At 46.1% G+C, this 27,779-nt stretch overlaps 1 protein-coding gene across 9 annotated transcripts in view; it reads left to right on the forward strand.

Annotated features, from left to right (window-relative positions):
* Positions 1 to 27,779, forward strand: part of BRINP3 (BMP/retinoic acid inducible neural specific 3) — a 341,361-nt gene that overhangs the window by 180,546 nt on the left and 133,036 nt on the right. Inside the window, exon 1 of one of the 9 annotated variants that reach the window (XM_081123746.1) lies at positions 23,572 to 24,020. The exons of 1 other annotated variant lie outside the window; for it this stretch is intronic. The gene's annotated coding sequence lies outside the window, so the exon portion shown is untranslated. Of the gene's footprint in view, positions 1 to 23,571; positions 24,021 to 24,173; positions 24,573 to 24,686; positions 24,917 to 25,084; positions 25,689 to 26,046; positions 26,187 to 26,531; positions 27,141 to 27,779 lie in introns of those variants that run through there. 7 more of the 9 variants (XM_081123750.1, XM_081123752.1, XM_081123747.1 and 4 more) reach the window with 7 other exon arrangements.

The following is a 27,779-nucleotide window of genomic DNA, read 5'->3' on the forward strand; positions in this document are numbered from 1 at the left end:
TAAGAACTTTTAGCCCTTTTTTTAAGACCTGAAACTATATCCTTGTTAGCATATGCCTCATGCTCAGTAAGTTTATATCGGCGGTGGAGAGGTGGGGGTCTGAATGGTCGGAGCATCAGACGTCAGTCGGATGCACTTGCCTCTGAGTGACATGACGCGTTTCCAAAGGAGCGGAAGATGATGGGCTCTCTGAAGGCCCTCGGACCCTCCCCCCACGAGCTCCTGCAGAATGGAGCAGCACCCAGACGACCGGACTGCACTGGGGACTGAGTACAAAGGCTATCCTTGGTCTTAAAACCTAAATCTGAGGCGATGATTCTAGCAGACTTCCTAAATTTGCAGCTTACTCCTTTCGGTTGTTGTGATCTAGTGTGTTCTGCACGGTGGTAGGAGTGAGAGTTAACACACGATCCAGGCCTTCCTGGTCTCGTGGAAATAAGAGCATTTAGTAATACCCCAAACTTCCAGCTTACCCACTTACAATGCTACATGTATACTTGGTTATACTAATGTATGCTACATGTATTTTTTTAATTAAAATATGATTTTATTGGTTTTAGAGAGAGAGGAAGGGAGGGGGAGAGAGAGATAGAAACATCAGTGAGAAACATTGATCGGCTGCCTCCTGCACACCCCCGACTGGGGGTCGAGCCTGCAACCTGGGCATGTGCCCTGACGGGAAACCAGCCGGTGACCTCTGGGTTCATGGGTCGATGCTCAATCCACTGAGCCACACCAGCTGGGCCTAAATGTACTTTTTAAACCTTATTATATTGGTTGGCTATTTTGCCAGTTTTCAAAACAAATGAACATATGCATCCATATATATGGATTTAGAGTGTTTAATTACAGAATAGTTCATATTATAAATACCTTTTTACCTTTATGATAGTCCGTACTTCTATGTTTAAACACGTTTTATCTCTTTAAACATATGTCCTGGCAAAGGAGGCCACAGACCGCTCGAGTTATCAGCCCCTTCAAAGGCCAGGCTATAAACATAACGGCGACATAAAAATCGGAGGTGTCATAGAGAGTTTCGTGTGCTCGAATTTACTGCTGGGAATCCTAAAGTAGAAATTTAACTTGTCTTTTCCGTTAGGAGCCGAGAGCCATAAATACACCTGCCAGATAAAGAACAAACGTTGCTTAAAGCTCTTCATGACGCCGTAGCCCACTGGCTAAGCTCCCGGGGAATATGCAATAGTGGGCACCCGGTGTCTGGTAGGAAATCCCTTCTCATTTACACCCCAAGAGGGAAATTGCTCAAAGGAAATTTGAAACGACACCCCATCACCAGAGAGAAGTGGCTGTGGAGACAGCAGGGCTCCCGCTAGCGGGGGTGAGATGAAGTGATAAACCCTGGGCGAGTGGCACTCACGTTAAAACACAGCAGGAGCACGCGTCCGTCCCCCAGGAACCAGGGACGATCCATTAAAGCGGGGAGCAAATTCAGACAGACATAAGCTGGACACCGAGTCAGAAGGGCCTCCCGCTTGTTCCGAGTCTGCTGTTACAGAGCAAGGCCTGGCTCCACGGGGCTTGGGTTCAAGTCCCGCTGTGACCTTCGGTGACCCCGCCAGCCAAGGTGCCGGCGGGAATCAGAACGCACGCTCCAAAGGGTTTCTCTGAAAGGGATCTTTAAGAAGGGTTGTTTTCAGAAGGATAACTAGCAAAGATGAATAATGAATGAGTTTAGTGGGACGGCAGGATTCAGCCACCAGACAAAATCAGTTGTATTTCTACATATTAGTGCTGATTAACTGGCATTCAGAATTTTGAAAAGCAATACTATTTACAGTAGCACCAGAAATGAAATATTAGTTATAAATCTGAGTTTATTTTCTCATTTCTTTTTTCTCTGAAGAACATAAATATAAATATTTGATTAACTTTATGACTGTAATTTGCGTGGTGTAGCATCTTATTCAGTGTCATGTGTAAATGGCCCTGTAAGTACATTTAGTTGTTGGTATTAAAAATACAAACTTACACCCAGCCGGCGTGACTCAGCGGTTGAGCGTCGACCTAGGATCCTGGAGATCGAGGTTCGATTCCCGCTCAGGGCACAGGCCCGGGTTGCAGGCTCGATGCCCAGCAGGGGGTGTGCAGGAGGCAGCCGATCAATGACTCTCATCATTGAAGTTTCTCTCTCCGTCTCTCCCTCTTCCTTCCTCTCTGAAATCAATAAAAACATATTTTAAAAACAAACTCACCTGTCCGTGTGTTAGGAGAGAGCTGCACTTGATTTCGTGACAGTTTCATATGGTGACAACTACAAGCCCCGGAGTGAGCAGAGAAGGTAATTCCAGAGGAATCCGTAAGCCGCAAGCCAGTGTTTCTTGTTTTCTTTGCAAACTAGAAGTTTATATTTATTTGTTTTGTCAGACTTGTGTCTTTCCCATGGACGAAGGAAAAGCACTGTGGGGATCTTTAGATGATGGTTATAAAACACTGCTATTTAAGATCTGCTAAAAAAATTTAAAAAAGGTATCTGAGTAGGCAGAGCTCGGTGCTTGTGGGCACCTGTTCAGTTTGCCCAGGGTCAGCCGTCGGCCCTGTTACGGTCCCTCTTTTTCACGCATTTCTTCGCAGCGTCGTGCAGTTGAAAACACTGCTTTATTCTGGCATTCAGCTTGGACTGCCGCGAGGAACACGGGGGAGAAAGGCTGATGTCCTTAACTGGGAGAGAAGATAAGGGGACCGCGTTAGCCGCAGGTCAGAGCGTGGGCTGCGTTTCCGGTAGCTGGTAGGAGGAAAAGCCGCCAGGCCAAGGTGGCTGTCAGCGTCAGGGGACAGGGGTGCAGCCAGCTCCGCGCAGGGAAGGCAAAGGCATGTGGGGGTGACAGGAAGCCAGTGACGAGGCGAAGGGAACAGGTAAAACCCCAGAGGGTTTCTCACGGGGCAGCATCTTGTGTTAGGTGCTCTCCAGGCCCGTGTTGATTGGGCCCATTACCCGTCTGTTTCTCCCGGGCCTGTGAAACTAAGTCCCAGTAAAGCTTCCTTTCCAATTAATTCACGAGCACAAACCTAGACTAGTTTGCAAGAGGCATAAGCAGAGTGGAAATAAGACTCTAGTTGGAACCCATCGTTCATTGAATTATTCACTTTCTGTTACGGACACTTTCTAATAATAGTTTGCTCTCGTTGCCTGGTAATTCTCATCTCTTAAACTCGAATTATGGACTCGACTAATCTCTTAACTATGAAATACGTGTATGACAGTGGTCTCTGTTTAATAACTGATAATTGAACTTAATGTATTAATCATTCCATATACAATTATACCATAGGATCAATAGAATTTAATGAACTCTATCCAGGCAGTGAAATAGCGATAAATTATTCATGTCTGAAAATGAACTGTATTTAGTTAATCAGGCCATTAGGATCATTTCCTAAAATAAATTTTGAGACAAAGACAATATATCTTTTAAAAAAGGAGCGATCTGTATAATAAGAGCTGGCACTCAATGTACTAAGGGCATTAGATCAAGTAGAACATCTTCGGCTGTGTTTTAAAAAACACACCCATTCAGATTTATCACACAAATGCACGTTATTTCTATTAAATATTTTATGAAATGCATTGATTATTTCCATTCCAGTTTCACAAGGTTTTAGAGTGAACTTGTAGAAGAGAAGAGTTATTTTTCAAACTTTATATTTTACATATCCTTGAGATTTTTAAGAAAGTTTTGGAACGAATGGCTCTTCAAATGAATCGTAATGAGCTGTTGAGGGGCATTTTCTGTGATGGACACGTCTTACCTGTGACTGCAGGGAAATAACTTTACGGATGTAGATACCGAAGCTCAAAGACGGTGGCTGGTGGAATTTACAGTAGCAACATGGACACACGAACAATGTAAGACTTTTGGCTGATTCTCAAGTATATGATACAGAAAAACCTATTTAATTCAGAAAAATTACCTGATATAATCTCTCAGGAAGATTAATGCTGTCGAATGGGTCAGACTCAACAAGAAGCCAGACGCGAGTTTAAAATACGGTCTGATGGCACAAATGAAACATTTCAGGGCGCTTATCAAGAGCCGTAATAGCTTTGAAAAGATTTCTCACTTTAAGTGAAACCCTCCAGCCACCAAAAAACACTTCACAGAGAGTTTTATTTTAATTACTTTCCCTATAAGCAACGTTATTAGGAAAACCCGTGCGTTAATATTTCCCCTCGACGGGCGGAGCAGGAATGCGCCGGCACAGCACCTGCCCGCGTGTTCGCGTTTGCCCGACGCCCCTTATTCTCTCCCAATAGCGGACCCACTGGCGTCCGCGTGCGGAGCGGGAGCGCGTTTTCACAGGGCGCGGGGACGGGACGCGGGGCTCCTGGAACCTGGCCACTGTTCAGCTTGCTCGGGGTCACTTTAATCTGAAAGAAGAGACCGAGTGGGAGACACCGAGAGAGAAAAGTGGGCGGAACAGCCCCGCACCCGGCCCGGTACGCACCGAGGGCAGAGGCGCGTGTGCAAACACGTGCAACCAGTTACAGCGATTTTCTCGGAGTGCCCAAGGTTAGCTGCGTGAGCTGTGAAATGGGCGCCGAGCGAACCCGAGGGGCCCTTGAGCCTGTGGGAGTGTCCAGTGTAACCTACGTGTTGCTGAAACACGGAGGAAAACGAAAATGCTATCTCAGAAAATGGTAATTCTCACGAAGGAAGCGAAAACAAACTAGTGTACTGGGAGATGGCACCTGGGGCACGTGTTACCAGTGGGGTGATCGAGGCAGAGTATTTTCAGGATTTGGCGTTTCATCTGAGCCTTTAGGACGACAGGCGAAGCCTTCACCAGGACCAGAGAGAGTGAGCAGTAAGCACAGAGGGTGGGGGGCAAGCCCGGGGCCAGGGCCTTCCAGGGGCCCGGGGCAGTTAGAAACTCAGGGGTGAAGGACAGCAGGAGCTGCCACCAGGGCGTCGTTAGGGAGGAGACTTACCGTGGGGGACATTCGTGCCATGAGAGGGATTCCGGGCTTCACTATCTTTGTTTTTTCCTATTTTTCATAGTTTATTTGTGCACAAGTAAGTTCTATAAGCTGTTTATTCTACTTTAAGTCAGTAACCTCGTTAGACTATTTCATGATGTTTTTTATGACATTAAACCTAATTCGATAGTTTGCATCAGGTGGCTCCAATTTTCTCTCCGACAGCAACTCCCAAATGCTTTCCACTTGCTAATATTATACAGATAAATGAAATTCAAGGATTAAACATATATGTCTACATAGAACATGTAGAAGACGCATGTAAATATGTCATCATTGACAAGGACCCGGCAGTGCGTGACTCTCAAAAATGCCTGGATTCCCCACCATGACGTTCACCGGCATGGCCACACTGCGGATGTGTGCTTTCGTATTATGTGCGCAGACTCTTTGAAAACACACGGAAAATTCAGATAAGCCCCAGGAGTGCCTGCAGATTTTATCACCTCGCCGGCTGCTGTGGGACGTGTGTCGCTGGTTCTCTTTGGGATAAAGGCGCCTTCAAGAGCTAAACGATGCCGTTTCAGTGCGACAGGCCTGGGAGGTCAGGCCTGTGGACAGGAGTGATGAAAAGTGTTATAAAAAAGGTTTAGTGAGTTCCTGGGAAAAAGAATGACCGGCTGTGCCACGCAGGGGTGTCGCCTACCAACTGCTCCGGGAGCGGCCATCCGGAGGCACGGAGGGAGACCTGTCACCCGCGCTGGTGACACGTGCAGCAAAGCTAAGCTGCCCTCTCCCAGCAAATAAAGCCAAGCCCAGGTGGGGAATAGAAAGTGAATTTAAAGGGCTGAAGTATTTTTAGGAAGAGCCTATGAAATTTACATTTGTTTAACGAGTAGAATTACATACAGTGTAATCTGTATTAAATTCATAGGCTGGAAGACTAGGGCAGGTGTTGAAAATATTTCATGGTGATATCCCTGTGTGACTTTTTTTCCTGAGAAACATCCCAAATACATTTATAAAGCACAAAACCTTCTTGTACGTTGAATGAGTCTGAGCCACTAAATGGTTTATTTAAAATAGAGCCAAGTTGTTTTTTTTCCCATCAAAGTCAGTATTCTCCAGAAAAGCATGGACGTTGGTTATTACAATATTCATGCAATAGCTATGCTAAAATCACACAAATACATGTTTAAAAGCCCCCCAAATATAAACCTAGACAAAGAAGTGTTTAAAATAAATAGAGGCCAGCAGGAGTAGGATGGGTGGGAGATGGAAGGATTCACAGCACTGGGGAGAGAGGGAGGGGAGGAGGGAGTAAGTTCCAACGCTGGGCATTCGCGCCGTCGATGGTGATGCTCCACCCAGGACACTCAGACCATTGCAGTGATCATTTTGTTTTCTTTTCTAGATTTTGAACTTGTGGAATATTTAGAAAATTATTAAAAGTATTATTATTACCCTAATATATATATTTCCTTGCTCACATAAATATGTATATAGAAAGGAGCAGTTTGGCTATACTAGTGTCACTCAATTTGTTACATAGGGACTGATCAACGGAAGTATTTTTAGTGGTATATTAACTACCGGATCATAGGGAAAAAAGCATATATATGAAATTATTAAATATAGAGCATGACTCAGTGAATGAAATAAAAAATTAGATTAATTTCAAGGTCATTTACCTCTGAATTATTGTCCTTAGATAATAGGGACTTAAATTCACGGTGTGAGAAAATGCTAATGTCACTGACTACAAATAGTGATGTAAACAGGTCCATTTAATTTCAACTCTATTTTAGAATTATAACTGTTAACATGAAACTTTCTCAGTACTGTTTTTATACCCCAAATTCAGGAGAGTACGAAGAAACTGTTCTGCTAAATTTTAAAGAAGAATTTCTTCATTGCCGATCCACTTCATTGTCCTGCAGCAAGACAAAAATACATATTTTTGAATCATTCGCTGTTAGCCTGGATTCCCCACCGTGACTTTCACTGACGCTCCACCCACTCATTTTTTGGAGCTCCGCAGAAATGTTCTGATGGTATGTGAAGCTCACAGAGAGCGAACTGTAGCCTTTCCATGGGAAACATGCGATTCAGAGTCTCTGTCCCAGAATCCGCAGTTCTGCTCGGAGCCCCGGAGACCAGAGGCTTAGCCAAGAGGCGGCTGGGTCGGGGTCCGAGCCTGAGCTGCGCCGCAGGAGAGCGGGGCCCAGACCCCGCAGCGCGTCTCAGATCGATGGCCATGAGGCCCCGTACGATCCTGCTGAGGAAGGTCATCTTTTCATGTATCACTTTCGGTGGAAGTGTCTCGGTGCAGCCTCTCGATGCTCTTGGGATGCAAAGGCCAAGTCCGACGAGGGCTTTATGTGTTTATTGGAATCAGCCGAAGCTTAAAATGGTTTTATGTATGCGAGTAATATGCGTGTTGTCCAACTTCAGAGAAGTTCTCTTTGATCAAAACCCAGACAGAATACGTTCTTCTAATGAAAACTTCAGTTAAATAATTGAAGAGGATACCTACAGTTATAAATAAAATATTTAATTTAAAAGAATGTAACACTTCTTTCTGATGTGGTTGGCAATACATGCCTCACGGTGCGTCATGCTTAAATGGAGTAGTTGGTGTTCGCCACTGAAGGGGTTTTCTAGAGCGTGGTGTCATTTCATGGAAGCGGATGAAGGAATTAATTGGACCCTATTTATTTATCTGCTTCAGATGTAATGAAAACATAACAGCAAACAGATATATTCGCACTTGGATCTGTGATTGATGCTGATGCTGTGAAAGATGCTGTGGTGTTCAAAGTTGCCTCATATTTCAAACAAATACATGCAAGTGTATAATCATAATTTAGATGAAAATCCAAATTAAATCAGTGGAGACTTTAAATAGGAGTGGAAAATTATTTTTATTCATTTATTCAATCAAAACTTATTTATTGACCTCATACTGGGCTTCAGACACTGGAATAAATTTAGAAGAAAAAGTTTATCGAGATAGCTAACGTCCTTGCACTCCGAAAATCGTATTTAATTTTTAAATAATCCCATAACTGTATTTGCTCACATCTGTCAACCTGTGCTTTTCAGATTGGATTCCAAATAAAACATCACAGGCTCTATTTCGCTTGTTCCAACACTTCCAGTGAATGTCACAGTTGGAAAGCCTTCACTCTTGGTCTTGCTCTTTTCTCTCGTTTGTTTGTTTCAGAGAATATTTTTATTTATATTCCCGTAACTAGTTTCCTCTTTTTAAAATAACTTCATTGTGGCAAAATTTGCATATCACAGATTTCATTCTGATTGTCTTATCTCATCTTACCAGTACTCTTGGGAGTGGGAAACCAGATAAATACATTTTATTAAAAATTGGTCTTTGGGTGGTAAACACACAACACAAGGTACAGACCTAAGATCCCTTCTTGGTGAGTCACATGCACGGCCATCTGCTCCCCCGTTTGCCTTTGGGGACCCCGGTGATGATAAATAATAATTTATGAGGCATGCGCACTGGCCGTGGCCTCAATCCCAGTTCACCCTCCGCTAGAGTCTGGGGCCCACCCACCACCACGGGGGACTTCAGGGCCACAGTGGAGAGTTTTCACCTAAACTTCCCCTTTTCCTTTCAAGCCCTTTGTGCTCTCACGCAGGTGCCTGCGTCCCCCTGCGGGACCTTTGTCATTTAATCACAGGGAGCCTTGGATCTTCGCTCACTGCCTGTTTCCAGGAGCCCCTCGGAGGGCAGAGGCTCTGCCGCTTTTGTGCGAGGCCCTGTTTCTCCCACTAAATGGCACCAGGTGTTTCCTGCCTGCTTACTGCTCACAAGGCCCATTTATTCGACTCTCAAACCACATTTTCCGCCGAGACACCTCCTTGCCACCCATAGTCTGCCATCCGCTGGTCAGTGGAGAGGAGTGTAAATCTCTTCTGGAAGGAAATGCTTTTCTGCATTAAGGGTGGAAAAGGGACCCCCACTGCTGGAACAGGTGCACTTGTCCTTAGGCATCTTCCCAGCAGCCTCCTCTCGGAGCGTTTTGCTGAACCCACCCTGTTGCATATTTGAGGCAACGGTGATGGTCCACTCTCGGGCCTTCCATGGCATTCTCGAAAGTCTTCTCATTCCTGTCTCCAAAGTCAATTTTATTCTGCAGCCTTGAGTCCTCCCTGGAACAAAGTCTGTACCGTCTGTGTGAGGAAGTGTTTACAGTCATGCGTTTCCCTCACACATTTGGGTGCATTTCTGCCCATTTCCATGTCATTCGCTGAAGGTAACTGCTTGAAATTCTGCTTCCTCAGATTTGGTCACCAGCTGTGGCTGTTGAAATTCCGAATTAATGTTTCCAAGGGGCCTTTTAAAATCGGGCTCCTCACTTACCTCTCTCCTCTGTCGTCTTATTCTGTCACTTGGCCTTTCATTACTGTGACCTTCTCAGTTAACCCACAGCCCATGGCAAAGGTCGTGGAGGAAGATGAGGGCTTGGACCGGGGTGTGTTAACCAGGCCGAGCGCCTCGGAAATCAAGGCACAGCTTCCCTCCCCCTGCGCTGTCCGGCCTGGGGCGCCGAGACGGAGGGGCCCAGCCTTTGCCACAGGTGTGGGGACTTGTCTCAAATATATAATTTAAGAGAAAGGGGACTCTGGAGATGAGATGCTGAAAGAAAAAAATTCAGGATAAAACATTTATAAGACAGAGTTCAAAAATTAGACATATATATTTAAAGATATCTTTGCTTCTCTGGGCTAAAAGAGAAATATAAATGTTGATGAGTTTCCAGTGACTCTTTTCACATGTATAGTTCTATTTATTCCACCGAGTAATTTAAAATGTGCTTGAAGTGGCTTACGGATAAACTATGGAACCCCTAAAATAATTATGAAATAATAAGTGTGCATGTAACGCCAAGTAGTCATTGATTTTTTTCCTCCCTAAAGTGTCAGAGACAGTAGCTGGTGGAATCAACCCTTAACCTATTTCCAGCTCCATTATACTGATGGTTTAAAATATATAGATTTCTTAGTCATCTCCCAAAAAGACAGAAATTCAACTCTTGGTAGTAACTGTAGTCATTTTCGAGTCAAAGAGTAATATAGAGAAATGAGTGTTTGCAAACCCATAATCATGTCTGAACAAATGGATCCTGGGCTGGACCTTCAAAAGTGACCGGCAGAGAAACGGAATGGTCAGAGGAGAGCCAGCCCAGTGTCGCGGGTGACACCGGATCTGTGATTCACGATCGCACCTGCATTTCAGATTTAGAGATGCTCCTGCCAGCCTGTCTCCACCGCCCCAGCCCCAGGCCCTCATTGCGTTCTTGAAAATCTTCCTTCTTATTGCTGTCCCCAAGGTTGATGAGCGGAAGCACAGACCCTGAAAGGATGCCACAGGTAGACGTTATATTTCTAAAGCATTGAGTATTAATAGATGTAAAGAGGGAAAAAAGAATGAAGGGAATGTAAAAAGAAAGCGAAGAGTGGAGGGAGCAGTGTAAATCATGGTTAAAAATAAAGACATAACCCTACCGATCACTCCCATCTTCCAGTGTTATAATATAAAAAAGAATGTTTAAATAGGATCAGTCATAATTATAACTGAACAAAAAATACAGGAAAGCACAGACTATTAGAAAGATAATTAATTCAGAATCTTGCTTGTAATTTGAAGGAATAACAGTGAAATGACTTCTACAACTAAAAGATAATCAGATCTGTATTTAAAGTATTTATCTAATGCTAATTATAGTACACCTATACCACCTTTTAGGAAATATATACTTAATCTCTAAGAGTCAACTTAAGTTGTGTTTAGAAATTCAAATTTTCAATTAATTTAAAAGCCTTCAGTTTTTGAGAGCATTGGTACAAAAACGACATTTTGTGCCCTGTGGCTTGGCGTTTGCACATATAGTACCCGGCTTTGTTCTAACATCAGTAAACTGAGAACGATATTCATCTGTCTCATGGGATTGATATCAGGATTGATTAGATAATGTTTACAAAATGTTTTGAAGATTAAAAGTGCTAAGTATTATGCTCATTGCTTCACTACCAACTCATCTGAGCTCCTAAAGTACTTAATCTATTACTGGGCTGGCAATCAGCCTTATCAAGTCATCAAGCCCCCGAAATAGCTTCAGTGTTTAGCACACTGAGCCTAAAATAGTTTCCTTTGAAATCATCTCGCTAAATAACAGGTCCTTTTACTATATGTCACCCAACGTAATACCATCTCCCCAGAAGATCATTCAATCAGATCCTCAAGTACCTTAAATAATTTCTCCAGTGATTAATTCATTTCGTCTAATAAACATTGCTTTAGCATAATGCCTATGGAAGCGTAATCAGATCAGTTCAAAGGACGGGTAAGAAAATCTGCGAATCTTAAGGCTATCGTTTAGTCCTGGCCGGTGTGGCTCAGTTGGTTGAGTGTCGTCCTATGCATGGGAGGGTCGCCGGTTCAGTGACCGGCCAGGGCACATGCCCAGGCTCGTAGCCCGTGAGCGGTAGGCTGTGCCATATAACCTAGGCGTGTAGCAGGCCTTTTATCTAGGCTTCTTCAGTATACTCTATGGTGTTCATACAAAGACAGAAACATCTAATGCCACATTTCTCAGACCATATCCCCGTTATTAAGCGACATGTAGCCGTAATTCTTTGTCTTCTCATGTAGTGCCTGGCTCTACAGCCTGTGATTTACAAACACAGCATTTGTTAATAGAATCCAGGTCTACATGGGCATATAAAGTAGGATGCAGGAATTCACATCTATTTTTTATGTTAATTGAAAGTTTTATGGATATTGATTGTTAAGGTTTTATAATGGAAAGCAAAAGTGACTAGCATATAAATTAGAAACTATCTGGGTACCTCCACATTACATGTAGCTGTACATGGCAATGACTTGCAAACAAAATAGGACATGTTATTTAGGGGTTGGCTGTGTAGGGTTTTATAGATTTTAATATGCTCTACGGTTATACATTACTTTTTTCTTTTAAATGAGGTTGCAGCATTAGAAAACCTTGGGGAGAGTGTATTGGGGCAACGTGTTTCCAAAGCAGTGTTTGGCTATAAAAATCCACTGAAGATTCACTTAGAATATGCTCAGGGTAAAGACAGGGTCTGGAAAACATCCACATTTCAGAAAAAAGAGCAGTAGGAAAACCAGTCAAGAATGAGAATTGAGAGCCACCAAGGTGATATAAAATTAAAAGTATACTAAAGAGTGAATTGTAAGTGAGGAACTGGAGACCATAAAGTATAGACCATTTCAAAAGTGTGCACATGACCAGGCGTGAGTTGACAGTGAGGTCGTAGGTGTGAATGACTTTGAGTGTGATGGTGGCTTGTTTTATGTGTCAACTTGTCGTGGCCCAGGGTTGACCAGATAGCTTGTTAAACATTATTTCTGGGTGTGCATGTGAGCTTGTCTCTGGGAGAAATTTGCGATAGAGTTGGTGGACTGAGCAAAGCAGATGGACCTCCCCAAGGTGAGTTGGCATCAGCTAGCCCACTGAAGCCCTAAGTAGAACAGAAATGAAGGGGAAGGTTGAATTCTCTCTACCTGACTACGTGAGCTGAGCTGGAAAATCGATATCCTGCTGTGAGCACTTCTGGCCTCAGGCCTTCAGACTCTGCCTGGGATCCACACCATCTGGCATTACTGGATCTCCAGCTTGTGGGTGGCAGGCCAGGGAACCTCTCAGTCTCCGTAACTGCACAAGCCAATACCTTAAATCATATATATATGTAGGTGATATATATGTATGGGCAAAAGTAGGTTTACAGTTGCATTGTGACATTCTTTTGAGCTAATAAAGCTATTGTAATCATCATAACATGCCTGTCTTTTTCTTTTCTCTCTTTTTTTTTAATATGTCTTCATTGACTTCAGAGAGAGGAAGGGAGAGGGAGAGAGAGAGAGAAACATCAATGATGAGAGTCATTGACCGGCTGCCTCCTGCATGCCCCCCACTGGGGATCGAGCCCACAACCCGGGCCTGTGCCCTGACCGGGAATCGAGTGGCGATCTCCTGGATCCTAGGTCGATGCTCAGCCACTAGGGGATGCAGGGCGGGCCTGCATGTCTTTTTCCATATGAACAACTGTAAACCTATTTGTGCCCACCGCTGGAGCAAGGACGCCTCCTAGCATATTGCAGTGAAAACAGAAAAATGCCCAGGGAGCAGGTGAAAGTGATGACATCTAAAACGCTGTTCATTTAACACCAAGAGAAACCAATAATGCGTCCTCTATATTCCCCTCCCCACCAACGTGGCTGGTTTTTCCATAAGCCACTAGAAGCTCGGCATGAAATTCAGCAAGGCTGAAAGTCCAAAATGGAAATATTACCGAATAGAATTGGAGTTATCATCTGATACCACTGAGAACTAACTAAAAATAACACAACTGAACTGGAAATGACCGAGTATTTGTGCCATAGTGCATCAGACAGAATCGGGTGTACAAGGATATAAAGTGAATTCAGAGACAGAAAAATAAAGCACAACACCCGGGCTCTGGCCCCAGTAGGCGGCGTACGGGAGGCAATCAGTTGCTGTTTCTCTGTCTCATCGGTGTTTCTATCTATCCCTCTCCCTTCCTCTCTCTCTAAAATCAATAAAAATATATAAAGAAAAAATTAAATCGAGTCTCTGAGGCCTTAAGCCCTGTAGAAGCTCATAGCAGTAGTTGAGCGGCTTCTTCTAGCTTCTAGCTTTCCTGTTTCCCCGGCTTCCTTCCTTTTGTGGGTTCTGCGCTCCCCTGTGCCACACAGGTCACAGCTGTCACCATTCCCCATCTCTCTGTTGTTTAAAGTGTAATGGTCTCGTTAAAGTGTGATGGTCTCATTTCACTCTGATAAGTATCTGCTTAGATTAATCGAAACCCACTTGCACCTCCTATGTCCCGTGATTTCCCTAATGTGTGCTATTTTCAAACATGTGTTACTGTACAATTTAAGCCCCTGCCAGGCACACAAGCTTTGGGTGACATTTGCAAGAATCCACTTATTTACTCTCTGATTTCTTAAGTTATCAAAACAACCCTGCGATCTATAAGTAAAGGAAATATAATTGGCTTATTTCCCCTTTTCTTTCCCCAGAAGAATGAAAACCTGACCACTTAGAAACAGCATGTGAGCTGGCTTGTCCTATGGCTCACGATTGGTGGTGGTATTTATTAACGCTCCTTCAACCCCCTATTATTTCTAGATTTCAAACTCTAAGTGACCAAAGTACCAGGTCCACTTCTTTGAATGCTCCTTAACCGCAGCGTCACGCAGAGGATGGGAAGTCCGAAAACCCACCAAATGAGCCAGACTGTCCCTAGGGTTAGAACTCATGTTCGAGCTGCAGCCTGAGCCAGGTCCCTGCCCCTGTTCCTCTTGTTCAAAGAGTCGCCATATTTCAGAAAGCAGAGAAAATCGGTGGTTTGTGTTTCTGTCTTTGTGCAATTTTTTTTTTTTTTTTTTAGCTTCACCAAGAATCCCTACAATTCTGTGTTTAAATGACTTGAAGAAAATACTGAGAAGCAGTAAGGTTCTGTTGTACTTGGAGAAGGCAGATTTCTAGAAAATCTCATCGACTAACATAACCACCGTCAGCTCCCCAGAGGCCTCCCTACCTGCATTAGGCCCTGAACACGATGTCCGGTCCTGGTGTGGTTGTGGGGAGCAGATTTCCTTAGATTCCTTAGACGATCTGTTCTGTCCTGATACTCCGAATAATTTTCACAGTCAGCCACACGCAAGCCTTAGGGAGATCCAGTATATCCATAAATTATTATTACGTCGGTTGTTTATCCCTCAACAGTGAACAGAGAGAGAAGCGTTCAGGATGAGGTCACACCGCTGGCGCAGGGAGGGCTGTGCTTCAACCCCAAGTCTTCCGATCCCTGCACTCTGTCCCCCCTGCTTTGTAAATGCTGTGGTTCCAAAATAACTGTCACACATTAAGTTCTTCTGATTTAATTTTTTTAAAAAATAAGCTGTACTGGGGAAGTCAATAAGCTCGATGCCTCAGGATTGCTGATTGAATGGATAAGGGGAGTCGGCACACAGAAAGGAAGAAATTTCGATATCACCCAATTCCGCTCCCTAATGACTTTGCAACGCTCATAAATCCAAATATCTCGGGGCCTTTAATTACTTAATTGATTGGCTAAAATTAGATTCATTGGAACATTTGATATAAATTGTCCAGGCAAACCCCAAGAAGTTGGGTGAATAAAACGGCACTGCTAATGCTGGCTAACACGTTTCAGCTGAAAAGCCAACTTGCAGAGAGGCCGGTGCATTTTACATATAGCACACGTTTTATTAAGGAAGGAAATACACATTGTCTTTCCAGTGACTTTTTTCTGGTCCCGCGTGCTCTGAGTCTCTGTGTGGGCCCTGTTTTTCTACACTCATCTTTTTAATATGCTTTTACTGATTTCAGAGAGAGAGAGAAACATCAGTGATGAGAGTCCTTGATCGGCTGCCTCCTGCAGGCCCCACACTGGGGGTCGAGCCCACAACCCGGGCCTGTGCCCTGACTGGGATTGAACCTGTGACCTCCTGGTGCCTGGGACCACGCTCAACCACTGAGCCACACGGCCGGGCTCCACTCACCTTAAGCCTGTAACCCACATCGCCTTGTCATATATGGGATTGATGTACTAATTATATTAACTTTGTTAGTATCTAGCATGGATTTATTCTAAAAGCTTTGCCAGTTGAAGGAACGTCTAGTCTTTTTTCCTTTTAAAATATAGAAAGTATCCTGCAGTAGAAACTAATGTCTACTTTAAGAACAGAACGCCCATAATACCAAACACAGAGTGCTCTGAGGAAGCGTGATGATTAAATGACACCCCCTTTCTCCACGTAGCTCTGCCTTGTCTCTGTTACCAGCTGGTCCTGTACGTTCTGTGAGTTCGGGAGACACCACAGAGGGTGACCGGCCCCACGGGGCTCCCACCACCCCTCGCCATTCATTCTGTGCTCCATGTGGCTTAGTAGGAATCTTAGGAAGTGTCTTTGCGACATGGGGAAAAGGGATGATTGGAGAGATCAGATGCAAGACGAGAAATCACTGCTACCCCGTGAAGCTGTGATAAGAACATTGTGATAGTCTGTGTTCGAGGCCGCTGTTAAATTGAGCAGAATCAAGGCTGGCAGGCAGCTCTGGGGTTGGCAATCAGCAAGTCACACTGTGGCACATGCACACGCATCGGAATACACTGTGTGACACATACAGCAACGAGAAACGGGGAGCACGGTGGGGAGCAAAGAGAAAATATTTCTGAAGTATTTTGGAATTAAGCTTCCTATAGCTTTAAGAGACAAATAGAAAATACGTGAATGTTAATAATGGAGAATTCTGTGATGGTAGCCAAACATATAAAGGTCAGTATCCTCAGATGACTTTATATGAGGCATAGAAATAAATCTGAATCTTCAACTAAGTTTTTGAATAATAAAATTACCACCAGATTTTAAAAAGAGAGTTATAAATGATGATTTTTTAAAAAAGACAAGAAAGTAGAGTAAAAGTGGTGATAAATCACAAATACAGCTTTATTTATATTGTGATTCTAAATAGTGTTATGGGAAAATTTCCAGATGTGAGACCCTAAAGTTTGTAATGATAGAAATTTATTTTTTTAGACTCTGAAATCTTTATGATAAACCTTATTTTTGATTAAACAAGCATCTCAAAAATGTATGGATCAAACAAACTTCAAGTATTATTTTACATTTATGTGAAATACAGATAATTTACATTAGAATCCTTTAATGTCCTGCAGCTATATTAATGGGAATTCCGTATTCGTCTGCAAGACAAATGTTGGTGTTTCTTATAATTGAAATTGTTCTTAATAAATTTTTAGACTTATAGGAACTTTGTCTTTTACCAAAGAACAGCATCTCCAAGTCATTCGTTTGTCCATCCATCCATCCATCCATCCATCCATCCATCCATCCATCCATCCACTCAAAATTGCTTCCCAACTTGATCAGGTACAATTGAGAAATTTGAGTTTTATGCTATTTTCTACTTGTGACTTAATGGAAATGTAGTATTATGCACCAGAAAGCTGAGGTTTATGCATTTAAGTATGATAACCTTAGTTATAATACTCGAGAAAAATGTACATGATAGATACATTATTGAAAAATATGTATATGATATGTAAATATCTACCACTAGAATGAGAATTTTCTTTTGAAAGTTCAGAGCATTGATAAAATCAAGATCTTTAGGTGTTTCCCAAAACCCCAAATCCGGAGGAAAAAGCACAGATTTCTTTAGGCAAATGGTAATGTGATCTTCATATCCCCAGGGCAACTGTGAAGAGACATAATTTATACATTCAAAATGTCTGATTCTGAAGACAACAAATAAGGGCAAAGTCCCTTTGGAAAAAAAAAAAAGGTTGGTGAGGAATTTAAACTGTATTCAGATCTTTCATACAGGGATATAGAGTAATAAAGGACATACAGGAATTTATTAGGATGCTGGGAGGGAGCCTGAGAGACAATATCACAACATCGGGTCAGTGAACCTCATAAATAATATTGAAAATACTTGAGCATTACTACACAAATTAGAATTACTTCAGACTGTTTCATTTTAATTGTTTCAGTGAAAGGTTAGTGTTTACTTCACCAAAACTGATCTCCTAGAAGCTCTCGTCCCAGAGAAGGAGTTGGCTCGGGCAGAGCCCCAAGGAGAGCAGTCGCAGTCCAGCGCTTACACCATCCCTGCTGGCCAAGAGCGAGCCTTAGGCCTGGGCCTCGACGCTGCCAGGAGAGGCTCTGCTTTCCCCCCACGAACGCTGGCTGGCAGGAGAGGACGGGAGCCAAGGCCCTGCCCGGTTCTGCCACTGCTGTGTCTTGACCCCGATCCTCCAAAGAGGGGGCGCCTTATCACCCATGCAGCTTAGAGGATGTGGGGCCCAAGGACCAGCATCCCTCTCCCGGACCGTGGCATCGTTTCTTGTTGGGTTTCTGGGCATGTTCCTGGCAGTCGTGGGCCCAACACCCCTGCTGCTGCTCTTATCTCCGAGTTTCCCCTCGGCCGCTCTTCCAGAAGGCCCCGCGCGGGCGCATTTGGCTGTTGGCTCTTGTCTGTGGAGCAGTCAGCTCCACAGCGAGTGTAAGAATAGCTACGTCACTTTCTTTGAGAAAACAAGAGGTTGTTGTTGTTGGTTTTTAGGTGAATTGGGTCACTTTGAAAGGCCAAAACAGCAATATTATATTGTGCCTTGCTATTTCTTTTCTTCTCAATATTTATAGATACTTGGAGGGCATTTAATTCTTATTTCATAACAACATATTTTTATTAAAACATAAGGAAGGATGACAAGATTGTCTGATGATATTATGCTTTGCTGTGAGTTCACCGGTCTTTAATTTTAGGACCTTATGTTTAGACTGAGACCCGGCAATTATTCCACTCTAGGTTTATTATTTATTTTGTTGAGGTTGATGACTTTGCTTTTCTCATTCGACACCTTGTCTTAAGAAGTGCTTGGCCCATAGATGACAGTCAATAATTTTTTCTTTCTCTCTAATAAAAGGATGATTGACGATGTGAATAGAGTGTAGGGTGGACTCAACAGACCTTTATAGTCATCAGTATACTCCCCTTATCCTCTAACTAGGACATAAAGACTGTAACTTATTTTTATATTCTTACAACACTTAGCACCTTGCTTCTTATATGTAATACTATCAATAAATGATTGCTGAGTCAAGGCTCAATAGATATTTGGTGAATTGACTTTTAGGCCTGGTTTCTTTCCATAAATATGAAAGGAATCCATAGTCTTTTAAAATTGCCTTTGTCTGTAAATTCATAGTTTGTCCTCAGAGGCACAGTCCACGATCAACGTGAAGGATTGTGTTTTTATCCCCCTATAATGTACTTATTTCTTCAGGATTGGGGGTGCAAGAGATTTAGAGAGATGTAAAGATGCCAAGAGAGTTGGCAATCAAGTAGCTCAGTTCCTGATTTTCATTAGAAGGGGCAAAAGGCCATAGATGTTCATGAGACACTAAAATTAATGATGCATCCTAATTAAGTAAATGTTCAGCCTCTTTTCTTGATTGCAATACCCTACAAAATACAAGGAGGCTCATACCAGCCTTTCTGTGAAAATAAACATCTTCCCACTCCTTGTCTGTCTTTCTCTTGAGGTCTCATTTAGATCTCAAATTTCTTTTAATAGTTTTCTAATTTCCATTGGCTTCTGTGTTTAATCTTACTGCACTAAGTGTCTTCTCTTCATACCATATATTTTTATAAAATCTTCAAATCTAATGATTATTCACTCTCTTATGGCTAAATCAGTATTTGTTATAACCAAATCAGCATGGGTTGGGTGCTCATATGTGTGAGACTCTATGCTGAGTAGTACATTTGCTAAATGAACAGAACTATTCAATATTATGAGTCTGTCCATTTATTTCTGGAAACTAGTGCTATGCTCAGTGCTTGCAACCCCAATTGCTATTCATTCCCTGTGTAACCCAGTTAGAAGAATCAGCTTGGTTCTTGATGAAATCAAGTTTCATCTTGATGAAAGTAGCTGGAGAAAGGGAGTGGCCGTGAAGAAATCCACCTAGAGTTTGGAGTCCTAAAAACTGATTTCCAATTCTGAATCTACTACTTAGCTTGTGACTTTTGGGAGATGAATTGTGCACCTTGAGACTGCTCTTTCACATATGAAGTGTTTATAACCAAATGGCACAGTTGACACTGAGATAATCTATTTAGAGAAACAGGCCTATAGTAGGCTCTTAAAAACTCAATGAATCTTTCTCTTTAATAATTAGAAATTTGTATTCATGAGCAAATAGGCTTTGAGTAAGTGTGGATTTTGTTTTCAGCCCTTACAACAGAAGACAACCAATATGAATTGGTCCTATATCTTCCGTCTTTTGCAGTATTTCAGGTGAATGCAAAATTTTAGTTTTATAAGAGCACGTTATAGGATTTATAATTGTATCCTTGCCTGTGTAAATCCAGGTAGTAATGATCACTGCCAGTGAATTGTAGTGTTGATATTTGTCTTTTAGCTTTCCATTTCCCCCGCAAAATAGCTTGCATTTAATACTCAAATATTGATGCATCTGAAAGAATAAAGAAGACTGATACGGCGTCAACCACTCCAGAAAATTGAACACTCCCCAGTGGTTGAAGTCTTAAAGCTTTTCTCCTAATTAAGAAAGCCCTTTTTTAATGGAACACAGGTTTTTTTCCCCGTGTTTTCATCACTACGCAGTGTCTTCATCTCTCCATTTATTATTTCATAGTGTGTGTGTGGTTTCAGACGTAAGTCAGGGCCTAATTAATCATCATATTTTGAACGTTGCCTCGATTAGAAATTTTAGTGGATTAATAGGTAAGAAATACATTAGATGGTGTGTTTATACTTAAAAGAACAGGAGCCAGGGTAGCAAATGGAAACATCAGCAGTGATGCAAAATGCGCTAAAAAAGCAGCTGCAAATGTGCACTGAGGTAATGCAGGTGCTCCACGAAGGGGGCCTAATATATGGTGACCAGAGAAGATTTGGCTTTGGGTGGTGGGCACACAGTGCAATATACAGATCTTGTAACATAGAGACCCACACCTGAAACCTGTATGATCACATTAACCAATGCCACCCCAATAAATTTAATTTAAAAAAAATAAAATAACTCCATCACAAATAAATAAAATGTATAATTTCTGAGAAAGTTCTAAGTACCGACCAGATTTGTCCTTGAGGTAAGAACCAGCCAGGGGGCATAAAAGCCCACGTCTCCATTTTGAGGCCCATCAAATGCAACCATATGACTTAATATGATGCTCACATGCTTAAATTATCTAATAAACTTTGTTAGAAACTGTTTTAAAGTTAAGAAACCATGGGGCACAGAATTATTTTTTTATCCTGTACCTTCCCCCCCCCAATTATTTCAAAGAACAGCAACTTCCCATTTATTTGATATACAAAAAAATCTAACCTTATGTTTTGTAATTTAAATCAACGAATAGTTGTGTTTTTTTAAATAGCAAATTAGACAAGTAAGGTTAGGCAGCACGTGGTCTTATGTGAAAAGTATGTTCTCTCTACATCACGGCTGCTGGGTTGTATTTGAGTGGATGTGATTTGGACATTCATTCTCGTGTGGATGGATGTCAGGTCCTCCAGCAAAACCGTGTCTGTAAAACACAGAGAAAGACACAGACACCACCCATTTGGTAAAATGATCGAAGAAAAACTTGTGCTTTATAACATCATTAGGGCTGGAATACAGCCTGAGGAGAGAAAGAAAAAAGTTATACAGACATGTCCTTACTGAACCCCTTCCCCCAATTTTCATAACAATAACGATGGTAGATACTTGCTCGCACCCACGGTTGCCTTGCTGCTGTAATATGCCACTTAGCTATCTCCTGGGATTTTATACTACTGATTTCTAGAAAATTGATTATCAGAATGAAGTGTATTCTAATCAATGGTATCTTAATACCTGATATTTCCAATTAGGTGAAGGCCGTCTTGCGTGCATCAGGTATAAATTGTGGGCCAGTTAAATTTATCATTAAATGTGGGGGTTAAAGGGTTTACAGTGGAGAGATTGACGATAATAGGGGAAAATAATTTAATAGGAATACGTCACCAGTTAAATATATCCTATAACTCAGAATTGCGACCATTTCTCTTAGAGGAAGTCTCCTTCCTTTGCGCACATCCCAAACGGTCAGCTGACACGTGGCAACCACGTTTATTCAATTCGCAGGATTTGCATTCTGCACTTGGTGCCACGTATGTAAGCGCCACCAAGAGCCTTTTGGCCTGTTCCCCCCGGTCCCCCAACCTGCTCTTCATAGGATGGGTGGACACAGGCGGGGGCGCTGAAGACTCATGGACACCAGAGGGCCTTGTGAATTCTCAGTCCCATCGCGGCACGCAGGTCACTATGTTGGAGGCTACGAATTGCTACAAGAATCTGAACCAAGATGCACATGTTCGTAGGAGGTTGCTATACCTTGAACTTGCTTTGCAAAATTATATATAGACATACCCATGAGCACATATACATGTGTATTCTTTAAGGAACTGAAGTTGTGTATTCTTTCTGGAAGTGAATGAATATTCTATGTTAGAACATGCCCAAGGTGTACCAAATGTACAGACATGGAGCTCCTACCAGAAACTATTTATTTTTGGGAAGGAAAGCGAGTCAGTAAGAAATAAGGGAGGTATTTACATATCCCTTTACAGGCGAGGCGGGCAAGGAAGCCTGACTTGGTTTCAGTGGTGACTGCAGCAAGGGAAGGGCCTTAGGCCCTCACGGTGCCTCCGCAAATCCCCCTACGTCACACTCACCCTTACAGACGCCAGTTCTCCTGGGAAGGAGGGAGAGAAACGTTTCCACCGACCCAGCTCTTGATTTCATACCAGGGAAAAGAGATGAATGAACTGGGGGGGGGGGCAACGCGTTTCCTTTCCAACCGCAGCTCACTTACCAAGAGCACTTCTCTGCAGGGCGGATGCCTGTTCCCTCTATCATTCCCCGCCTCGGTGGGTGCAAGAAATCCATCTCCACTCAACCTCTCCCTCCTCTCTGGGGGAGAGGGAGTGGGGGGGCGGGTAATGCTTGGGCTTCGGGGTCCAGAGGAGGGCAGAGCTGCGGGCAGAAGACTCCCCGGAGCTCTTTATGCAGATCCTGGCTCCCCGGGCCAGCCAGCGAGCCCAGGGAGGGAGGGCCGTTCCCTAAGGAGGGTCCCGGGCTTGCCAGGGCATCCATTTCCCGGCCAAAATAGAAATCGTCCACCAGGAGAATCACCAGCCCCTCAGTCGCACCAGCAGTTCCTCGGGGGACGTGGGTCTCAGAGAGCAAAGGGAGGAAGTTCCCCAGTTGAGGGCGAGGGAGGGACTCTTGGGATTCGGTCTCGCAGAAGAAAGGGGTTTGGGGTTTGGGCTTGGAGCAGGGACGGGACCGTGGAGAGGCAGGGAGAAGGGACCGAACCCCACCGAGCAGGCAGGCGGCGCGAGGACGGCCCGGGAATGCGCCCTGCCGCCCGCAGAGCCCTTTCCGGCGCGCTCCCCGGGAGCCGGGCGGGGACGGGGCGCGGGAGCCCGCAGCCTGCCCCCTGCGTCCCCAGGGCGGCCCCGGGACCTCCGAGGCTCGAGCCTCCAGGTGCGGGAGCTGAGCTCTCGGGTGGAGTCGCTCGGCTCGGCTCCGGGCTGCGGGCTCCGCGGTGAAATCAGCACCCGGGAGAGCTCCCCCGCCGCGCTCGCACCAGCCCCGGGTCCCCAGCCTCGGCCTCGGCGCCCCGCGGCCCTCCGCCCCCCGCCCCCCAGTGCCGGTCATCTGGTCACCCCGACGGGGCCAGGGTGGTTCCCGGGGGTGGCGCGCCGAGGAGAGGGGCCGTCCTTGCGCCCCGCGCGGCCGCCGGGCCGGGAGGGTCCGGGGAAGCCCAGCTGGGACGCGCCGCGGGCGCCGCGCTCGCCGGGCCCCGAGGCTGCGGAGCGCGGGGCGCGGGGACCCAGCGGCGCCCCCGAGGCTGCGCGCCCCCGGCTCGCCCCCGCCCGGCCCGGCGGCCGCCTCCTACCTGCTCGCGCTCCGTCCCCACGCCCGCAGCCCGGCTCAGCCTCGGCTCAGCCGCGTCGCCGACGCACCCGCCCCTCTGCGGGTTCACCGCGCGCCGCCTGCTGTTCTCGGGCGGCCGGGCTTCAGCTTCTCACTGCCAGGGCAGGGGAGCCCCTGGACTGTCATCTTGTCTGCCCAAGGGCCGTCACATATATATATATATATACACATATATATATCCTCTCTATCCACCCAGCGCCCCCCAGAAATAAAAGGCGCCTCCTCCACATGTTACCCCCCTGCCTGGGGGCTCTTGGCTCCCCGCCGGCCTGGGTTTCGCTCGGTTAGTGCCACCAGGAAGTGCCCGTTATTTCACAGCCCCTCCGCCCCGCAGCTCACGACTTCGCCTGGATTTGGGGGATCATGGAGAATCCGCCTGAATTCCGGATGTATTTTCTCTCACTGTCATCCTGCTTCCTGCGGTTTCCCCTGGTAAGTTCATTCTCTGTGCACCTTACGAGAGACCCGTCGCTGCTGTTATTACTATTAATTTTTTTAAATAGGCTATGGTTGTTCGGAAAAGTGCCTTTTTTTTTTTTTTTTTTACGTTTTTGTGACTTCCAGAACTCGGGGACCTCTGTGCCCACGTTTCATTGGTGTGGCACTGGCAGCCGGGCAGAGCTAGAGCCCGGGCGATGAATCACCTCTCCATCTTTCACGTTGTGTGTTTATTTCCATTTCCATGCCCATCGCTGCTGCGGGCTGGAGGGAACACTGACCACCCTCCCCGCCTCCCATTCGCGCTCCTTGGCGCACACGCTCGCACCACTGGAAAGGTCACATTTTAGGCTCCTCCAAGAGCGAGCTTAAGAGGGACCCCGAGGCAGCCGCAGGGTCTGGGGACGCTCGCGAGTCCTGGAGCCTCAGAAGGTGGTCGGGGTCAGCGTGTGTTCACTGCAGCCGGTTCCATGACCAAGGGAGGACTCGTGTGAAGTGTGCTTTTATGGGTCTAGCAGGACACTGGGCGCTCAAAGCCACTATATGGTAAGGAGCGCGAGTCTCCGGTGCACCATCTGTGTGTGTGTGTGTGTGTGTGTGTGTGTGTCTTACCATAGCCCACATCCCGCGGGAGCACAGTATTTCGGGCACTGTCTCCCCATTCTGGGGTCGTGCTGGGCAGTGCATTTCTGATTTTGTGAGTTTCGCCGGCGAACAGTTAACTGGACGCGGGGTGTTCATTTAGAGGGGAAGAGAGCTCTCCGAGGAAGGCATTGGTCACCCTGGTTCTGAGGCACCGCGATTCAGGGACAGAGCTTACGCGGAAAATGGGACTGCTCCGCTCCACACTTGCTCGGCCCCAGACTCCGTTTTTAATAAGCATGTAATAGGTCAGTGTTCAGTGTTGGGGTTTTTTTTTTTTCTTTTATGGACATGTTTGTGGGCTTAACTGACAGTTGCGGTTATCACGTCCCCTTTAAGTATAGGCGTGCTGGGAAACATTTACATCTCAGCGTTTCCTTCCTATATTGATAAAGACACTGCATTCATTCCACGCCAGACCTGCGCGCGTCAGTAATCGCTGATGAATGCTGAGGGTGAGGGGTTTTCTCCGCGCCCCCCCTCACCCCCATAAGGACAAGTTTCTGGTTTCTGCAACATTTCCCTCTTGGGATGGACCCAGGCGAGAGCCTATTGTTCAAGCTTTTTTCTTCCCTTCTTTCTTACACTTTTTTTTTTTTTTTTTAATTTCTGGGAAAGAACTATTGCCGTCGCCATTGAAGGCTGACGCGACAACCCAAGTAAAGCTTTTAAAATTCAAAAGCCCTTCTAGCTTCCAGGCGTGAGCGCTCCAGCTGCAGCTTGGGCCCATCCCCGTCTCGGGCTCCCAGGGCTGTCCCTCGGCTCCCAGCAGGGCCGCGGGGCTGAGAGGGGCGCCCCCCGGCCCCAGTTCCCACCTGGTCTCCCCCGTCTGGCCGTCCTGCCTGACCAGTGCCCTCAGCGGCCCCGACTTCAGGGGAGGGAACCGGGGCTCAGCGTGACTCCCCAGTCCCAGCCTCGTCTCGGGAGGGCTGCTGCTGTTGCGCAGGGCGCAGGGAGGGGGGACCAACTTTCGGCGCAGTCGGGTCTCCTCCAGCCAGTCTTCCCGGGAACGGTGCGGAGGTAAGTGCGCGTGGCTGGGCTATAACCCGACTCTCAGGCTCGGGGAGGGGGAAGGCTCCTCCGAGAGGCTCCCGCAGCCTCAGGCGCTTTAGCCAGAGGACTAGCAACAGGCGACCGAGCCCGGGGATGCTCCGCAGCTCCCGGCTACGCCGGAGCCACCTGGGCGCAGGGCGCGCGCGGGGGCACCAGGTGCCGGGCTGCCTGGGCTGGGCGCTGGGCGCTGGGGCGGGGAGGCACCGTGAGGGGCGCGGGGAGGGACTGTGCCCCACGCGCCCCGGCCCCGTGGCCCAGGCTCCGCACTCAGCCCTGCGGCGAAGGGCCGCCCGCCGCGGGCACTCGCAGCCCCGGAGCGCAGCGCGGGGCGCGCCCGGGGAGGCTCGTCCTTGCCCAAGGCTCCGTTCCCAGGCTCCCTCTTGGCCTCGCTTGGAGCCGGATTCTCTTCGCTGTGCCAGAGAACAGACCCGGGAGCTGGAGCCTCTCTTATCAGCGGCCTTCTGGGTCTGTGTTAATTAATTAATTAATCTTTAATGAGCTGTCCCCTACGTCTAATCAAGGAGGGCCCTTCGGTTCTGCCTGCTGTGTAGAGCCCGGAGAGCCTTCTGCGCCCGGCCTGCTCGGTTGGGTTGGGGATGGCTCACTGGCTGACTTCTGGGGCCCTGGGTTAAAGTGTGCTGACCAGCCCTCCCTCCCTGCCTCTGTCCCTCCCTCCCTCCCTCTGTCCCTCCCTCCCTCTCTTCTTCCCACCCTGGGTCTCTTTGCTACCCTGCAGGAGGCTGGAGGGCGGTGGGTTGGGGGAGTTGATTTGAACTTGGAGCTGGAGCTTGGACTCTGAGGTTGAAGTTCATCACCAGGAGTGAGGGTTGGGAGCCCTTGAGCTTCTAGGACATCCGCTCTCCCGCTGGGCTTGTATTTTTGTGTCCCTCTGTCCTGGAGGTGGGGTGGGAGTCGGGAGGACCTGGGACTGGAGCCCTCTGCTCCCGCTCCCCCCCGGGAGGGGGTGGTGTTTTCTGGCCACGGGTCGCTGCTGGTTTGGCAGCCAAGCAGTGGCACCGAGTTCCAGGCTGCGATGGCTGGTGTCCGGGTCCCCAAGAGTTGAAGCAGAGACCATCTCACTTTGTGCCAGGTCGAGGACGCCCGGGAGCCCTGTCGAGCTGGGACCTCCTTCTAAGGGGAACTGGGGTGGGAAACGCTGGGGGGCTCTGCCCCCGGAGACAAGGTGCCCGTCCCCAGCTGTGTGAGCCGCCAGCCTGAGCCTCGGAAAGAGGAGCCTGGGTTTGCTAAATCGCCCAGTGCTATTGCTTACAAATATCCCAGCCTCTCCAGTGCGTGTAAGCGAAGGAAAAGCCTCAGGGTGTAAGACTGTCACAGCGGCTCAGAGGCGGCGATGCAGGGCTGGGGGACTTTTCCTTTGGGGTGCCTCCTGTATGTGTTTGTCAGCATGCCGTCCAGCAGGTAAGGACTGATGGCCTACGTTTTATTGACAACCATGTAACCTGTGCTTGACCCACCCCGGGATCATTTTTCTCTGTTTCAGGCGATGGGAATATATGTATTTTCAGATGGTTTTGTTATGATGCATAACTTAGTCCTATTCACATCCGTGAACCGTTTTAACTCCATTTACACGTTTAACATGCATGCAGGCATTGAAGTGTTCAACTTGCGTTGGTTTAAATGTTTAACAGTGTTGCCAAAATCATAAACTGGGCCAAGGTGAGAGGGGGGGAGGGGGGAGGGGTAGAGAGCTAGAGGGAGGGATGAATCACCCCATGGAGTCTGTAAGATGATAGCACCAGAAACGCCTTAAAACAGTGTTGTTGTTAAGGTCACAGGCCTTAATATGTAAAGGACACTTGGAGAACTATTAAGGGCATCTTGAACTAGCGTTTAAATTCTGACTACTTCACAGGAATAGTTTATGTCATATTTTTAATTTAAAAAATCCTTGGAGTGGGGGTTGGTTGCCTTGTCAAATAGGATGGGAAGAGTTTGCCCCAAGGCAATGTTATATATGACCCCAGGGTAGAAAGCTTTGGGCTTAGAAAACCATTTGGAAACTGAAAAATAAGATCTGAACAAATTTAAAAATAT

Source organism: Miniopterus schreibersii, assembly GCF_964146895.1.
Source record: "Miniopterus schreibersii genome assembly, chromosome: 21".
Lineage (NCBI taxonomy): Eukaryota > Metazoa > Chordata > Mammalia > Chiroptera > Miniopteridae > Miniopterus > Miniopterus schreibersii.